General features: G+C 39.9%; 1 protein-coding gene and 1 pseudogene across 19 annotated transcripts in view; one reads left to right on the forward strand and one right to left on the reverse strand.

Annotated features, from left to right (window-relative positions):
- The window catches only part of MGA (MAX dimerization protein MGA), a 195,514-nt gene that overhangs the window by 88,824 nt on the left and 93,638 nt on the right, over positions 1-13,052 (reverse strand). The window lies entirely within an intron of this gene.
- Positions 8,398-12,618, forward strand: LOC136375921 (anaphase-promoting complex subunit 15 pseudogene; annotated as a pseudogene).

Raw genomic sequence — 13,052 nt, forward strand, 5'->3', positions numbered from 1 at the left:
ATATGGAAATGCACGAGACCCAAAAACAGACCCCCAATTTTTTGAAAAAGTTCTGAGAACTCATACTTCCTAATTTCAAAACTTAATACAAAGCTACAGTAATCAAAACAGTGTTTTATTGGCATAAGGCTAAAAATACAGAGCAAATGAACAGAATTCTGAGTCCATTAATCAGTGCCCACATTTATATCAATTGATTTTCAATTGCCAAGAGTGCCAAGACAATTCAGTGTGGTAGAATGAGTTTAGCACCACCCAGAACTGTTCTCACATGAAAACTGGTACACAAATGTTCATGGCAACATTATTCACAAGTCCAAATGTAGAAACAACTTCAATGTCTACCAACTGATGAATGGATAAATAAAATGCAGTATTATCCACAAAGTAATATTATTCAGCAATAAAAAGAATTGAGGCACTGATACATGCTACAACATGTATAAACCTTAAAAACATTAAACTAAGTAAAAGAAACCAAGCACAAACACAAAAATATTCACATACAATTCCATTTGTACAAAATGTCTCGAGCAGACAAATCTAGACAAACAAAAAGGAGACTCATAGTTGTGTATGATTTGATGTAGGGTTGAGGAGTGGCTGAGAAGAATGGGAAATGACTAGGAGAGAGCACAAGATTTGGGGGGGGGGGGGGAATGTCCTGAAAATGACTGTAGTTATACCTGTATAATTCTGTAAATATACTAAAAAATCACTGAAATATACACTGCAAAGGATAAATTTTATGGCAGTAAACTATACCTCAATTTTTTAAAAGTTAAAAAAATACTAAAGGAAGTCTTTATAAATCGAGAAAGAAATGAAAAGACACAGGAGAAAATCAATATATGAGTAAATATAAAAGACTGTTTTTCTTATACTTCATTAAATGACTACTGACTATTGAAAATAAAATGTTTTGGGGGTTAATAACAAAGACATGAACTATTAAGGATATTAGCTGTTCATGAACTATTATAATATTAATTCAATTCTACTTGAGAAATTAAGGATACATATTATCTTTATAACTATTGCTATGGATTGAAATTGTGTCCCTCTCAAATTCATACATTGAAGCCCTACCCATTAATGTGACTATACAGTGAGATATGGTCTTGACAAAATTATGGTTAAATAAAGTCATAAAGGTGGGGAAATCTCTCCCCACTATGTGGTAGCTGTAAGAGCTCTCAACAAAAAAAAAAAAACACTGCCAAAATCATGATCTTGGACTTTCCAGCCTCCAGAACTGTGAGAAAAAGAAATTTTTGTGTTTGAGCCACTTAGCCTTAGAGTATTTTGTTATGTCAACCTGAACAAACTAATACTACAATTACAAAGAAGAAGAAAAAATAGAGGTATAGCTAAAAAACCAACAGGTAATGAAAACAAAATTTTAAAAACTCGATACAAATTCAAACAGAAGTATAATCAAAGAACAGATGAGAGAAAAAGAAAATATCATGATAAAATGCTTTAAACCCAGCAATATCAGTAATAATTTTAAATGAACAAACAGTCCAATTAAAAGTCAAGAAATCTGAACAGTGGACAAAGAACAAAGTCCTAACTATCAATATAAGCTGTTTAAAACACACACACACATACTTTAATTCCAAGACACAGAAAGTTAAAGGAAGGAAAAAGATAAAATCATACAAATAGAAAATCAGAAGATGGCCAATATGGCTCAATAATATCAAACAAAGTAGACTTTAAAAGAGTACCATCAGCCCAACCAGTGGTAGCACAGTAGATAGAGTGTCGACCTGGGATACTGGTGTCCCAGATTGGAAATCCCAAGGTAGCCAGCTTGAGCATGCGACCAATATGATCCATGGTTGCTGGTTTGAGCCCAAATGTCACTTGGCTTGAAGCGCAAGGTCACTGGCTCAGCTAAAGCCCTCCCCCCTTTTCCATCAAGGTACATATGAGAAGCAATCCATGAACAAGTAAAATGCTGCAACATCCAGTTGATGTTTCTCTTTTCTCTCCCTTCATCTCTCTCTCACAAAAAAAAATTTATTGAAAGTACCATTAGAAGTTTTTTTTTAAAAGGCCAGCCCTGGCCAGTTGGCTCAGTAGTAGAGCACTGGCCTGGCATGTGGAAATCCCAGATTAGATTCTGGCCAGGGCACACAGGAGAAGTGCCCATCTGCTTCTCCACCCTTCCCCCTCTCCTTTCTCTCTATCTCTCTTCCCCCTCCACAGCCAAGGCTCCATTGGAGCAAAGTTGGCCCAAGCGCTGAGGATGGCTCCATGGCCTCCACCTCAGGCGCTAGAATGGCTCTGGTTGCAACGGAGCAACAGCCCAGACAGGCAGAACATTGCCCCCTAGTGGGCATGCTGGGTGGATCCTGGTCAAGCCCATGTGGGAGTCTGTCTCTCTGCCTCCCTGCTTCTCACTTCAGAAAAATACATACATACACAATGTACATACATACATAAATAAAAAAGGGCATTATAAATATTTTCTGGCCTCAATACATGAAGAAGACATAACGGGCCCTGGCTGGCTGGCTCACTGGATAGAGCATCAGTTGTGTGTGTGCATGTCCTAGGTTCAATTTCCGGTAAGGGCACACAGGAGAAGCAACCATCAGCTTCACTTTCCCTCCCTCTCCCTTTTCTCTTCTCCTCTTGCAGCCAGTGGCTCAAATGGTCCGAGCATTGGCCTCAGGTGCTGAGGATAGCTCAGCTGATTTAAGCATCAACCCCAGACAGGAGTTGCCAGGTGGATCCTGCTTGCCTCTATTTTCCCTCCTCTCAAAAAAAAAAAAAAAAAAAGACATAACAATTCTAGCCTGACCCGTGGTGGCACAGTGGATAGAGCATCCACCTGTGATACTGAGAACCCAAGTTTGAAACCCTGAGATCAACTTGAGCACAGGTTCACCAGCTTGAGCACAGGGTTAACAGCTTGAGCATGGGATCATAGACATGATCCCATGGTCACTGGCTTGAGCAATGGGTCACTGGCTTGTCTGTAACCCCTAGTCAAGGCAAAAATGAGAACCAATCAGTAAACAACTAAAGTGCAGCAACTGTAAGTTGATGCTTCTTGTCTCTCTCTCTCTCTCTCCCTAAAAAAAAAAAAAAAAAAGTTCCTAAATGTATGCATACCTTTATCATATAGCTTCAAATTACTTAAATAAAAAACTTACAATACTAAAAAGAGAAACAAATCCATAATTATAGTGAGACTTTATAAAATACCTTTCTCAGTAACTGATAAAACATGCAAAAAAACACAAAAAAACCCTCAAGAAACAGAAGAATTGAACATCAATACTGCCAAACGTATCTGTAAGACTTTATATAATAATAACCACCATATTCAACAACTGTTCAATACATACATCATTTTTGATTGTGCATGAAGTATTCGTCAAAGCAGATCATATGCTAGGCAATAAAGTCACAATGAATTTCTATCTCAAAGGTTTTTAGTCACGTTTTTAACAATAGAATCAAACTATAAATCACTAACAAATATCAACACAATACATTAAAATTTATACAATGCACCTAAAGCAGTGCTCAAAGAAAAGTTTTTAACTTTAAAATAAAGGCCTAAAATCAATAATTCAGTCAGGGGCTAAGTTTTTTGTAAAAAGCTAGGTAGCAAATATTTTGGGCTTTGAGTTCCATAGTCTCTACTGCAACTACTCAGCTACTGTAACATAAAAGAAAGCACAGATAAGTGAGCATAACTATGTTCCAACAAATGGACACTGCAATTTGAATTTTATATCATTTTCACACATGAAAAAATATTCTTTTCTGTTCCACAACTATTTAAAAATATAAAAACCGTTCTTAGTGCGCAGGCAATATAAAAACAAACAGTGGTATAGTTATGGTCCATAGGTCTTAGTCTACCAACCCCTGATCTAAAATAGGCAAATTAAACCCAAAGGAAATAGAAAAAAATGCAGATGGGAATGTGGAGGAAATCAATGAAATAGAAAACAACAGAGAAATTGAATTTGTGATTTGAAACCTGCCAACAAATGGTTTCCCTGAAAGTCTATCAAACACATAATGAAAAATACCAATCTTACACAAATTCAGAAAATACACAAGAATAAAACAAATTATAACTTGTTTTATGAAGAAAGCATAACCCTGAAAACAATTTATCAGAAATAAAATTACCATCTGATCAGCCCAGTAAATAGTCTATGACACTGAGGACCCAGGTTTAAATTCCTGAGGTCACCAGCTTGAGCGTGGAATCATAGACATGACACCAAGGTTGCTGGCTTGAAGCCCAAGGTCACTGGCTTGAGCAAAGGGTCACTGGCACACTGGAGCCCCCTGGTCAAGGCACAATCTGAAGCAATCAATGAACAACTAAGGTGCTGCAACTACAAGTGAATGCTTCTCCTCTCTCTCCCTGTCTGTCTATTCCTGTCTCTCTGTCTCTGCCTCTCTCTCAAATAAATTAATTAAATAAAATTACCAATAAATATCCTTTACAAATTTAGATGCAAAAATCCTCAATAAAATACTGGCAAATTAAATCTAGCAATCTTAAAAAGAACATTATTATGACCAGGTTATACTTATCCAGGAATGCAAGACTGGTTGGTATAGCATTTCAAGTCCTTGCCCCATACTCCCTCAAAAGCAATGTAACCACATTAACAAAATAAAGAAAGTAAAATATATGACAGCTTAATGTAAACAACAAAATCATTTGATAAAATTCAACACTCATTTTTAACACTCAGGAAATCAGGACAAGAAAGGTTCTCAATGTGATACAAGGAATTACAAAAAACTTACACATCCAACTAGTTATAGTAAACATAAAAACAACGTAATATAAAATGTAAAAAGGAAACTAAGAGTGATTTAAGTGTAACCAGTTTACGTCCTTTTGAAATAACTCCATATGTTTTAACTGCATACCATGTGTGAAACAATGTGATTAACTATTTCTTATGTAAAAGCCCACTATGTAAAAGGCCCGATTACCAAGTCTTAATGGATTTACTCCCTTTTCTGACAACTTTATCTGTTAATCTTATCAAGACCATGTGTGGCTTATGGTTTTCTTTCTCTCTCTTTTTTTTTTTTTTTTTTTTTTGTATTTTTCTGAAGTTGGAAACGGGGAGGCAGACTCCCACATGCACCCGATGGGGATCCACCTGGCATGCCCACCAGGGAGGGGGCGATGCTCCACCCATCTGGGGCGTTCCTCCGTTGGGACCAGAGCCATTCTAGCGCCTGAGGCGGAGGCCATGGAGCCATCCTCAACGCCCAGGTCAACTTTGCTCCAATGGAGCCTCGGCTGCGGGAGGGGAAGAGAGAGACAGGAAAGAGAGGAAGAGGGGTGGAGAAGCAAATGGGCGCTTCTCCTCTGTGCCCTGGCCGGGAATCGAACCCGGGACTCCTGCACGCCAGGCCGACGCTCTACCACTGAGCCAACTAGCCAGGCCTTGACTTATGTTTTAAGTGAAATAATGTTACCTGATGACGTGATGAGTGGCCAAACCAGATATAAGTAGCTGGGTGAAGATCAAATCATTCGCCTGAGACTCCAACGCAGACTCCAGATCGCCCACCATGACCATTTGGCAACTGCTGCGAACCTCGTTGCCTCTCCAAGCAAGTTCGTTCAGGGCCCCACCAAAGCAAGGACCTAGACTTAACCGGCCACTCATCTTAACCAAGAGTGAATTAAAGTCTATGTTAGTTAGCTTGCTATGAGTGTCTTTGCCTATTCAATTGACTCCTAATTACGTTCATTTTACGCTATTAACTACCTAACCAACCCAGCTATAACTTAAGTATAACCGATTAAACAGTTTACCACAACAAACTAGAAATACTGATTTTCTATAAGATCAAGAGACATGAATGACCACTCACAAAATTTAATTTTAAGTTATTACTGAAAGTCCAATCAATACAATAAAGCAAGAGAGAGAATAGGCATAAAGAATGGAAAGGAAAAACCTAACTTTTGTCATAGGCAACACAATTGTATATGTAGAAAATCCAAAGGAATTAAAATTATTAAGTTAATTTAGCAAGGCCATCAAAGATGAACATACAAAACTCAACTGGATTTCTATTTACTATCAGAAGTTGAAGGCTTACAGTACCAGACTCCAAGACTTATACCTACTATCACCAAGACCTTATGGACTGGCAAAAGAATACACAAATGGAACTAAATTGAATCCAAAAAAAAAAAATAAACCCACCAATATATACAGTCACCTGATTTTCCAACCCACCAGGGCAATTTAATGGGGAAAGTAAGTCTTCCCAATAAATAATGCTAGATGGACAAATGATGTTTGACATAGGAGGTAAGAGCATACATTGGAGTAAAGACAGCCTCTTCAACAAATGGTGTTGGGAAAATTGGACAACTACCTGCAAAAAAATGAAACTAGACTACCAACTTATACCATTTACCAAAAATAAATTCAAAATGGATAAAAGACTTAAATGTAAGCCGTAAAACCATAAGCATCTCAGAAGAAAACATAGGCAGTAAGTTCTCTGACATCTCTCGCAGCAATATATTTGCTGATTTATCTCCGTGGACAAGTGAAATAAAAGACAGGATAAACAAATAGGACTATATCAAACTAAAAAGCTTTTGCACAGCTAAAGACAATAAGAACAGAATAAAAAGACAAACTACACAATGGGAGAATATATATATTTGACAATACATCTGATAAGAGGTTAATAACCAAAATTTATAAAGAACTTGTAAAACTCAATACCAGGAAGACAAACAATCCAATCAAAAAATGAGTGAAAGAAATGAATAGATACTTCTCCAAAGAGGACATACAAATGGCCAATAGGCATATGAAAAAATGCTCAACATCACTAATCATTAGAGAAATGCAAATTAAAACCACAATGAGATATCACCTCACACCAGTCAGAATGGCGCTCATCAACAAAACAACACAGAATAAGTGCTGGCAAGGATGTGGAGAAAGGGGAACCCTCCTGCACTGCTGGTGGGAATGCAGACTGGTGCAGCCTCTGTGGAAAACAGTATGGAGATTCCTCAAAATATTAAAAATTGAACTGCCTTTTGACCCAGCTATACCACTGTTAGGAATATACCCCAAGAACACCATAGCACTGTTTGAAAAGAAGAAATGCACCCCCATGTTTATGGCAGCATTGTTCACAATAGCGAAGATCTGGAAACAGCCCAAGTGTCCGTCAGTGGACGAGTGGATTAAAAAGCTTTGGTACAGCCCTGGCTGGTTGGCTCAGTGGTAGAGCGTCAGCCTGGCGTGCAGGAGTCCCGGGTTTGATTCCCGGCCAGGGCACACAGGAGAAGCGCCCATCTGCTTCTCCACCCCTCCCCCTCTCCTTCCTCTCTGTCTCTCTCTCTCTTCCCCTCCTGCAGCCGAGGCTCCATTGGAGCAAAGATGGCCCAGGCGCTGGGGATGGCTCCTTGGCCTCTGCCCCAGGCGCTAGAGTGGCTCTGGTCGCGGCAGAGCGATGCCCCGGAGGGGCAGAGCATCGCCCCTGGTGGGTGTGCCGGGTGGATCCCGGTCGGGCGCATGCGGGAGTCTGTCTGACTGTCTCTCCCCGTTTCCAGCTTCAGAAAATTAAAAAAAAAAAAAAAAAAAAAAAAAAGCTTTGGTACATATACACTATGGACTACTACTCAGCCATAAGAAATGATGACATTGGATCATTTACAACAATATGGATGGATCCTGATAACATTATACTGAGCGAAGTAAGTAAATCAGAAAAAACTAAGAACTGTATGATTTCACATATAGGTGCGACATGGACAAGAGTGTGGGGGTTACGGGGTGGGGGGGAGAAGAGGGAGGGGAGGGGCACAAAGAAAACCAGTTAGAAGGTGACGGAAGCCAGTTGGACTTTGGGTGATGGAAATGCAGCATAATCAAATGTCAAAATAACCTAGAGATGTTTTCTCTGAACATATGTACCCTGATTTATCAATGTCATCCCATTAAAATTAATTTAAATAAATAAATAAATAAATAATGCTAGAGCGTCAAGATATTTGCATGGAAAAATGGGAACTTCCAACTCCTCCCCTCACACCATACACAAAAACTAAGCCAAAATGGATCACAGCAGGGGTCGGGAACCTATGGCTTGCGAGCCAGATGTGGCTCTTTTGATAGCTGCACCTGGCTCACAGACAAATCTTTAATTAAAAAAATAACAACATTAAAAATATAAAACATTCTCATGTATTACAATCCATTTCCTACCATTCATGTTCATGGTTGCAGGTGGCTGGAGCCAATCACAGCTGTCCTCCGGGACAACACCAAATTTTTATTGGATAATGCATAATGTACACGGGTCGTTGTATGGCTCTCATGGAATTACATTTTAAAATATGTGGCGTTCATGGCTCTCTCAGCCAAAAAGGTTCCCAACCCCTGGATTACAGACTTAAATGTAAAAGCAAAAACTTCCCCCTTTCAAAAATCTGAATTTGTGAAAACAGCTATTTATTTTTTAAACAGCTTTATACTAAGTTACATAACATAAAATTCACCCATTTTAAAAATAGCAACTCAATGGTTTTTAATAAATTTATCATTTTACAATCATCACAGTCCAGTTTTCCTTTCTGTTTTTAAGGTTAAGCAAAACAAGTTCTTTCTTTTCCCTTTTCCTATTATGTTTTTATATGTATATTTTTATACATAAATGCCATTCTACATCAAGTAATCTAGAATTCACACTTAATACTTCTCATCTTTGTAACTTCCAAAATGTAGGGGAAAGCCTGTATCTTCTTTTCATTTAGCCTCACAACCTGAATTTTGTTTGCAGTAACTGAGAATCCCACTGAAATCACTGACTTCACATCTTTCTGAGAAATTAAACCGGTTCTAAGTTAGAAACATTCTCAGAAAAGATCTCTCCTTATCTTTCAATAAAAACTTTATGCATAATGCATGAAGTTTTGTCTTGGCAGGAGGATTTTGTGAACCCTGAAGTTTTGTACTTCTAAAAAGTCTCTATCCAAATAAACTAGATGAAAGATTATCTAAGCAAGAATATGGGAAAACCAATTACTGGTACACATCAATTAATTTAAAGCAAAAAGCTGCTTTTTTATTGGCTGTACATAATCAATGCAACAAATCAATATGACATATTGAGTCTACTCTGAAACCCCATTTAAAAGCTTAGAGTACTATGGATAAGCTCCTTCAGTCAATACTTACAGTCAGTCCTCTGTATCTGAGGGTTCGGCATCCAAGGATTTTACCAACCACAGATGGCAAATATTCAGGGAAAAAAGTTAGTTGTTGCTGATGTGTATGTACTACTATATAATTAGGCCTACTGATGCTTGTGTCTACACTAACAATACCATAGTAACTACTTACATAGCATTGACATTGCATTAGATACTAAAAAGCAATCTCTAAAGATGATGTAAAGAATACAGGAGAGCCTGATCATATGGCAGCACAGTGGATCAACCTGGGACGCTAAGGACCCCGGCTCAAAACCCAGGAGGTCGCTGGCTTGACAAAGGCTTACCAGCTTGAGTGTGGGGTCACCGGCTTGAGCACAGAATAGATATGATCCCATGGTCGCTGGCTTGAGCAAGGGGTCACTGGCTCAGCCAGAGCCCCCCCCAATCAAGATAAGTATAAGAAAGCAACTATGAACGACTAAAGTACCTCGCCTATGAATTGAGCTTCTCATCTCTCTCCCTTTCTGCATGTCTGTTCATCTGTCCCTCTCTCTCTCCCCCAGCCCCCTCACTAAAAAAAAAATAAACAAAATATAAAGTATACAGGAGAATTTTTGTACGTTATGCAAATACTGTGTTATTTTATATAAGAGGCTTGAGCATCTGTCAATTATGGTTTGGGGTGGGGGGGGGGTTCCTGGTGCCAATCCTCCTCAGATACTGAGAGAACTATTATGAGGGTCTGTAATGTACCAGACGAATTTTGTTGGGCCCAGGGATTACCAAAAAATCAGTCCCTACACACAAAGAATTTACAGACCAGTGCAGGAAACAAACAAGTTGACAGTAGAATGTTATTTAATAGAGACTAGGATAAAAGATATATATGTACAGGCCTGACCAGGTGGTGACGCAGTGGATAGAGCATCGGACTGGGATGCGGAGGACCCAGGTTTGAGACCCTGAGGTCGCCAGCTTGAGCGCAGGCTCATCTGGCTTGAGCAAAGCTCACCAGCTTGGACCCAAGGTCGCTGGCTTGAGCAAGGGGTTACTTGGTCTGCTGAAGACCCACAATCAAGGCACATATGAGAAAGCAATCAATGAACAACTAAGGTGTCGCAATGAAAAACTGATGATTGAGGCTTCTCATCTCTCTCCGTTCCTCCGTTCCTGTCTGTCCCTGTCTGTCCCTCTCTCTGACACTGTCTCTGTGGAAAAAAAAAAAAAAAGAAGATATGCACAGGTACTAAGGGTGTACATTAGAAGAACCTATAACATATCTTCCACCAAACTGGTGCTTATTAAATTAATAGGAAAAAAGAAATCTACTGGGAAAAGGGAATGTGGAGTGCAAAAGAAAACAGAAGAGTTCTTGAACATTGAAACTGATAGCTGCAATAAGATTTAGTTAAGTTAGAAGTAAATCAATGAAATCTCAACATAAAGTTGAGCAAACAGATAACAAAATAAAATGAAACATCCAACCATAAGAAGTTTCAAAAAAGAGATACAAAGAGAAAGAAAATGAAAGGAAAAAAAAAATTAGACAAATACTAAAAATGTTCTAAAACCAAAGAACACAAATTTCTTTTTTTTTTCTTTTTTGGTATTTTTCTGAAGCTGGAAACTGGGATAGACAGTCAGACTCCCGCATGCGCCCCACCGGGATCCACCCGGCACGCCCACCAGGGGGCGACGCTCTGCCCACCAGGGGGCGATGCTCTGCCCCTCTGGGGCATCGCTCTGCCGCGACCAGAGCCACTCCAGCGCCTGGGGCAGAGGCCAAGGAGCCATCCCCAGCGCCCGGGCCATCTTTGCTCCAATGGAGCCTCGCTGCGGGAGGGGAAGAGAGAGACAGAGAGGAAGGAGAGGGGAAGGGGTAGAGAAGCAGATGGGCGCCTCTCCTGTGTGCCCTGGCCGGGAATCGAACCCGGGACTTCTGCACACCAGGCCGATGCTCTATCACTGAGCCAACCGGCCAGGGCCTAAATTTCTTGATTGAAAAAACACATAGCATAATGATGAGAAAAACCAAACCACACCAAGACCCATCACTGTAAAATACTACAATAAGAGACTTCAAATGACTAGGAATCAAAATGCCATCAGATTCACTTGACCTGTACTGGCGCAGTGGATAAGTCAATGACCTAGAATGCCAAGGTCACTGGTTCGGAGGCCTGGGCCTGCCTGATCAAGGCACATACGAGAAGCAACTGTGAGCTGATGCTTCCCACTACTTCTCCCCGACCTCACCCCCACCCTTTGTCTCTCTCTCCTTTCTCTAAAATCAGTCAATAAAATTTTTTAAATAATAAAAAGTAAATTAAAATGGCATCAAATCTCCCTCCACAGAAAACTGGAACTCACAACACATTTTTAGCACAGAACCAAATAATTTATAAAAGTATGAGGGCATAATAAAGCTATTTTTCAACACATAAGAAAATTAGGGGCTGAGAGGGGTGAAGCAAAGGACTATTATTTTCATCAGAAGTTATTTTATTTAAACATACTAAAATTTTAGGTCCCATTCAAATATCTTTCTGTGGAAATTACTGAAAGATATTCTTGACCAAAAGAATGTACAGGGGAGACAGACACACACAAAGAAAGGCAGCTTAAGATACAGGAAATGAGAGCCTACTACATAAGAGAAAGGTAAATGTAGAAAAGAATGATACAAAGCTCAGTTGGTAAGAGCATCATCCCAAAGCACAGAGGTTGCCAGTTCAAGCCCCATCAGGACACATACAGGAACAGATCAATGTCCCTGTCTTTCTTGCTCTTTCCCTTCCTCTCTCTAAAATCAACAAACATCTTTTTAAAAAATGTAATAGAATGATAGCAAAGTGAAATCTGAAAAAGGCAGCTAGCTTTCTAAGGTCTTAAGAGAACGACCAGTTCAGATTGGCAAAGGAGAATAAAGAGCAATTATCCAGGAGACAAAAAAAATTTACTTTCCCTGGGTGCATCACAGATTCTGGTGGGTCCTTCCACCCAGGCGGAAAGAGGTGCTTCCAGCTGACCACTGGCTGCCACTTCCTGGTATGCCTAGGAGCTGTGTCCACCTATTTCCCTCTTCCCCCGTGTGACTGAGACTGTGGTTTAATCTAAATTGACCTTGTCTGAAAGAGCTGCAGCCGGAAGAACAGCAGCATCAAGCCTGGCTCCAGAGCATCACAGAGAAAGACAACAACCTGGTACCTATTGGCAAGCCAGCCTCAGAACAATATGATGAGGAGGAAAAGGAGGATGAAGACAACCAGAAGATAGTGAAGAGGACTCAGAGACATGTAGGGCATGGATCAGATGAGGCTATGATGGCTATGATGAGTCACCTGATGGAGAGGTCAATGAAGTGGACATGGAAGACAACGAACAGAAAGGATCAGGACCAGTGGATGATCTAGGTAGAAAAGGAAGGATGGCTTCAGAGACATTCCAGGTCAGCCCAATCTACCCTGTAACCTCTGCAGAACCAGTTCATCCCCCCAGTTACAAAAAACTCACCCTTAGGCACCTCCTCAGCTGCTGCCAGGACCTGTCTCCTGGGCCACGTCCATACCATCAGCCTAGCCTGCCCCTGCAAGTCCAGGTCTGGAGCCCACCTCACCTTTCAGGCCAGTACCTCACCCCTTGGTTGCCAGGTGTAGTCTCTTTCTAACTCTCTTTAATAAAAATACAAGGCTGATATTTTTTTTCAAAATTTAAAAAAAGAAAAACAATTTTACTTTCTTAAATTAGTGTGTGTTATCTGAGTGAATGAACCCAGGGATTTCAGGTTTAATTTAAGAATTTGAGAATTAGCACCAGGTACTTAGAAAAAAAAAGAAAAAGAAAAAAA

The sequence above is a fragment of the Saccopteryx leptura genome, chromosome 6 (genome assembly GCF_036850995.1).
Source record: "Saccopteryx leptura isolate mSacLep1 chromosome 6, mSacLep1_pri_phased_curated, whole genome shotgun sequence".
NCBI lineage: Eukaryota > Metazoa > Chordata > Mammalia > Chiroptera > Emballonuridae > Saccopteryx > Saccopteryx leptura.